The sequence below is a fragment of the Theobroma umbraticum genome, unplaced genomic scaffold (assembly GCF_002168275.2).
Source record: "Theobroma umbraticum cultivar Fairchild unplaced genomic scaffold, ASM216827v3 scaffold_50.0, whole genome shotgun sequence".
In the NCBI taxonomy this organism is placed as follows: domain Eukaryota; kingdom Viridiplantae; phylum Streptophyta; class Magnoliopsida; order Malvales; family Malvaceae; genus Theobroma; species Theobroma umbraticum.
The window spans coordinates 9,127,733-9,134,288 of NW_018397261.1; positions in this window are offsets into that span (position 1 = coordinate 9,127,733).

Sequence of the window (6,556 nt, forward strand, 5' to 3'; positions counted from 1 at the left end):
TCCATAGACGATGGCTTTTGTCCTTAACCTTCAATTCAACGGAATGATTTCCTCTAAAACCTGGAAAATAAACCAAACTGTTAGTTGGGATTGCCAATCTTTTGTCAATATCGGTTTGAGTTAGTCTCTTGATAAAGAGTTCCATTGTTTAAATGTTAGAACCAGGTTAGTCTCACTAGGAATAATCTTGCAGTTTTATACTGGCTCGCAACCGGTCCCATGTGCAGAAAATTCAATGTAAGGTCCCTGATAGCTTGATTTTTACTGGTTTTACTAGGCATTGCACTTAAACTAATTACTAGCAGTAATTTTTTCCCCTTAATTGCATGGAATCAGGCAAGGTTATTAACACTCTTTTCCTCACGTTCCTCAATTCCTCAAAGAAAACAAGTCAATGTAAAATTATTGACTTAGTAAAATAAAATTGATGTGAATCCATGTCAAGTCATGATGAATCTGAATACATATCATCTCTTTAGTGAGGTTGCATTTTTTGAACAACCTCGGTGTTGGATTGGCTGTTTTCACCTGGTGCCGGTTTGAATATCTGGTACTTGGCTTTTGCTTTTGTATATGGTCATATGGGGAAGGAGTAGGTTGAATGTAAATTGTTTTGGTAGTAGTCAACATGTAAAGACACAAACACCCTGTTACAAGAACTTTATCATATACCGTCCTTTCCAAACTCAAACTGACATATGCATAAAGCATATCTAGTCAATCAATATCGAATTTAACAAGAGAATTAACAAACACAATAACTATACGAAAGAAATGAACGAAAGCATCTATCTTTCTCCAATACTCTTCCACAATTATATTTTTTTTAAAATTACTACTCAATCAGTTTATGAGATGATCAATTTTACACCAGGGCCAATGGGTACAAGTCTTGTACCTTCAGGTAGACAATTTGGTCTTCCTAGCTAAGAAAATTAATTTGAGTGGCACAGCATATGTCCGACATCAGAGAGCTGAGCTTTTCAAAAATCAAATCTTAAACAACTAATATCACTGCCAAATGGTAATGTCATTCGCCTTCGTACCAAATGCCAACAGTGCTCACCTTTATATGAAAGTGACTCCAAGTAGAAACCTCGGCGATCAGTTCTCAAGTAAAACGTAGTTGTGTTTTCTTCAATCAGAGCGGTATGAGAAATTAATTAATTAAAGACTAAAGTCTGGCAGGGTTGCGGATTCACTGTACCGTATGCAGGGGTTCACGGCTTGGAAAATATATATATTTGTCAAAAAAGTTGATGTGTCGTACACAAATCATAGACGTTCAGTTTCTTTTTTTTTTTTTTGGAAAAACAGAGACAAATTTTCATTGATATAACAAAACTTTGGAAACACATGATGTTGAATTAAGTCTCGTGCAGGAGACTTATGTTCAACCTTGCTGATAGTACACGTTCAGTTTAATTCCATTATTATATGACATGCATTTGTCAGCAATTTTTTTTTTGAAAGTTTGAAACGTGACGTGACTTTCAAATCCGAATTTCTTAATAAAAATACATTTGTTAACAAGTTATTATTATAATATTAAATACATTTATTTAGACATGTTGCACACGAGCGTGTCCTTGTAAACTAGTTCTCTACTTTAAATATGCTTCTCTTTGTTTTTCATTTTTGGGTTTCGGCTTTTGATTACGTTGTTCGAGATTTATAAATTTTTTGTTATTTAGAGATACCTTAATTAGTTTCTGTTAAGTTAATATTATTTAAAATTATCTTTTTTTTATATAAAGAAAAAAAACAAAAAGAACTTTTTACATCATCCTAGGTTATGATATGCTTAAATAATTTGCAAATAGATAAAAAACAATATCTTTCAGAAGAAAATAAAAAATATGTAACCTTAAGTCCAAATTATCTATACGTGTGACCATCCAATCCACATATTAATTTACGATATACATAAAAAATTACAATATCGTAATTTAAATTACTACCTGTTTATTGTATTTTTATATTTACTTTTTTTTTTATCGTTAATAATGAACCTTTCAAAACAATAAAATCCAATAAAAGCTAATGCTATGATTCATACGAATTCTCATCATAATGAAACAAAGGGAGTTGGGGGGATTTCTATTCTTTCTTTATTCAACCTCTTGATGTTGGGTGTGAATTGTTAGGTTGAGAATTTTCATGCGGGACCAGTCCCATTGAAATATTTGGAGTGAGTTTCATCAAGTGGGATCGGTTGCGTCACTACATTTATTTGTTTATTGCAACATTTTATTTGTTTCAAATTAATGGTAATTAATTTATTTTCATCACAGATAATTTAATACATTCAGATCAAAGTTAATATATAGTTGAATTAACAATAAATTATAATATTTAATACGTAATTGAATTAAAATATAACTAAATTAAAATTTAATTTGATAGTAATTAAAGATGATTCTAAAACTAATTAAATCTCACAAATAATTTAATCTCATCATTTCGCAATTAAAACAATCTTGACCTGGGTGAGTGTATTTTCTACAAACCTTAAGGGAGTATTTCTCTGTAATGAAAATTCTAAGTCAAACAAGTTAGTATTACTCTCTATTTTAAATTGAATTTCCACTTTAATTTGACGTGAAAAGTAGAAAGAATATTTGAATACAGTGTATTTAATATTTTTTTAAAAAAGTTATAACTCTGATAAATTATAAATTTTAGAGTTAAAAACCACAAAATATTAAGAATTAATAATGGAAAAAAATTGCATGCGTTTAAAAAAGTGAATATAATTTTAAAACCAACCAAAAGGAGATGGACATGTAGTTTAGAGCAAAACGAGTATCACGTTGGCAAGGGGGCTTTGATTTGCCTGTCAAATCCAAGAGAGAAAGTCTCAGTAGAAGTAGAACAGTTCTTTTTTAACGAGAATTAAAGAATTGAAAAGCTTTAACAGCCATACAAAGAGAGTTGGCGGTGGTTATGTATACTTTTTTAAAGTGAATTTTATTCTTTTACCACCGTCAATGTTATAACAAGTCTTTTAACTTAATTGACAGAAAATTTTAATAACAAACGACACCTGATGCAAGCCAGATCACTGTACAATTATTGCACAACAAGCCACCAGCAGCAAGGGTGAGCAAAGCCAAAACAAAAGCTAATAATCCTTCTAAGGACATCAAAAAACTTACTTATTCCCTACTTGAAGTTGATTACTCTTTTTCTTTGTGAAAAAGAAATTATAATTTTTGTTATGAAATATAACTTAAAAAAATAACTATAAAAGAGATAAAAAAGAAAGCATTTAGAAAAAAGAAGTATGTAAATTTTGTTCAAGTGTGTATATACAAATAAAGTGAGAAGAATTTATTTATAGATTAATAACTCTTTATTTAGATATAATTTATAAGATAAAAATAATACTAAGAGATTAAATAGATTAAATTCTAATGTTGATCTAATCTAATTTACATCCAAATCTAGATATATATAATACAAATAGATATTCACAAAAATATTCATAACAATCCCCTTGAATATCTATTGAACTAAGAATATGTCTCATTATAACTTTACAAAAGAAAAAACTCAGAAGGAAAAAGAGTACATAATTCTTTTCAAGAATATACTTTTAAACTATTACCTCATTAAAAACCTTATAAAAAAATTTAATTTGATTATTGCATTATTTACGATCTTTAAAACTGTATATGCCAATCTTTTGTGCAAACTTTTCAAATATTGTAGTAAGAACTGGTTTAGTGAACAAATTTGTTAGATTATTACTTGAATAAATTTGTTGAACACTAATATCACCATTTTCTTGGATATCAATTTTGGCAAAATATGTTTTGCTCTATTATCTTTAATGTATTCTTCCTTTAATTATGCTATGTAAGTAATATTATCTTTATATAACATTGTTGAAATTTCCTTTTTGGTTGATAAGCCACATGTTTTTCTAATTTATAGGGTTATAGATTTTAATCAGATACATTTACGACTTGCCTCATGAATTACTACCTTGTGGGCAAGGGAAAAAAAGGAAGAAAAGAAAAGCTTGTGAGCTCTTGTAGATTGAGTTCATTTGGGCTTCATTGGGCTCAAAATATTAGGTAAGTTTTAGATCTTTGGTTATTTGGGTTTGCATGTTATCATTAGTTTTAATTTTATTAGCATTAATATAGTTTTACAATATTATAATTATATTTATAAATAATAAATAAGAGAAAATATATTTAAGAAATCGAAATAAACAAAAAAATCAACCAAAATAATAATAATAATAATAAGTGAATGAGAAGAATAGGATAAAAGAGAAAGAAAGAAATATTTATATTATAAATAGATTTAGATACTCATAAATATAATAAATAAAAAAATACATGATGTAAATATAATTATTATAAAAAATGAAATGATTATTTTGAGTGATCTGATGATAGAATTTCACTTAAAAAGGGAAAAGAGTTGTCTCTTTCGGGAGGGTGGATTTCTTAAGTGCAGAGTTCGAGATGGATTTTCATCAAAACATCTGGGTAAATTCAAACTCTATACTTCAATACCCATTAACTCAAATAATCATTTTTTAAAAAATATATTAAAAAAATAAATTTACATAATGTTGCATTTAAATCTAGATTAACGTAGTTAGTTAATTAACTCAAACAAACATCACTAAATAAAGTTAATTCAACCATTAAAAATTAATTACTTGTTTATTTGATAAAAGATATAGTTAAATAAAAAATATTAATCCATAATGTCAATTAAGGAATATAGATTTAAATAAAAAGCTTTAAAAAATAATAAATAATTAAATAATAATAATAAATAATAATAAATATATGAGGTTTTCCGAACGATTTTCTAATAAAATATTACCGACCTAATCATTTAAAATTAAACAAATCATAATATCATTTTACGACTGTATCATGTGCATCTGTGAAATTGGATAAAAGACTGAATAAGCTAACATAATAAAGAATTAATCAATACGCAAGGATTAAGGAAATATAGGAATATTGGAATAAAATCAAAGGTAGGCTATAATAGGATAACTTAAGATTAAATAGTACCGTTTGTGGAACGGGCACCACAGAGGTACTAACTCTTCTCCGTGCGTAACTGCACTTCCGAATCTATCCCTAAAAAATTGTGGACCAATTCTCGTTTTTTCGACGGACTTAAAATTAATTTAAGATTTTGTCAATATGAACCGAGTTAATAGGTGACCAATCGCAACTAAAAAAGATAATTGGTGGTGACTCCTAGGTATCTACTTTCACCGACGTCTAGTGATCAGATTCCGAGACCTGCACGTTACGACGATACCAAAACTTAAGAGATTAGAGAATTATGCTGATAATGTATTATGAAATATAACTTGAAAAACTATAATAGGAGAAATATAAGAGAAAATGTTTAGAGAAAAAGAAATATTTAGAGGAAGTAAGAAGATCTTATTCAAGTATGTATTTATAAATAAAATGAGGAGTCTATTTATAGACTAATAACTTTTTTTTTAGATATAATTTATAAGATGAAGATAACACTGAGAAATTAGATGAATTAAATCTTAATATTGATTTAATCTAATTTACATATAAATTTATATATACATAATATAAATAATTACTTACAAAAATATTCATAACAATTTTCATGTTATTTTGCTTTTTTCATTTATTGATTTGGGCTACGGTCAGGTTGGAAAGAATTATTGATTTGGATTGGTTTAAGTTAACAATCTTTCTTTTGTTATTGCAACCCAACCCAACTCGTCCAATTTATATCCACAGTTACATGGGCTTCTTCCTTTCAGCAAACTTAACCCGATTCTGACCTTCTCATAGTCTAATTTCAACATGTTTCTTCTTTTTGAGTATCCTAAGGATGATTAGTCAAAATTTTTTTTGGCTTTATTTATGGTATTTGTGTGCCTTTCATCCGAAGCACGCATGATTGGAAAACATAATTTATTTTCTGACATTGATTTGTAAATAAGAACGCTATTATTTGCAGTTAAATATGCAAGCTTTGAAACTTCCATAGCTAGTCAAATTATTCGCTTGTTGGTGTTTCTAATTAATGGTGGTATTTCCTTATTTTAGTCTATGATGATCAGGATGAAGATGAAGACATTTTTGTGATTTATGTTTCTTTGGTTCCACTTCGTTATAAGGTGATGACGATTGACTATTTGACTTTATTTGTCCGAATCACATATAAGAAATAGACTTCATTGACAGTGTATTTGTTTTTTTTACTCTTTATTATGCCAAATTAGCATCTCAATTATATATGATAATGACACACAAATTTTGATTGCTGCTGATGTTAGGTACGTACATGGGGAGATAATTCTGATCTAAATGGATTTATGAGTAAAGTGCAGAGGATTTTCTCCGTAGATGGTGAATTGTTTCAAAGACTGAGGTTATGTCTTCTGATTTGAAGGATTCTTGGTAGTATGAGAATCCTAGCTTGGAATGCAAGGAGACTATCAATGGTTGAGATATGTTTGCCTAGATGGTTGGTGACCAGTGCCCTGTAATGCTCAGTTCTGAATTGATTATGAATCCTG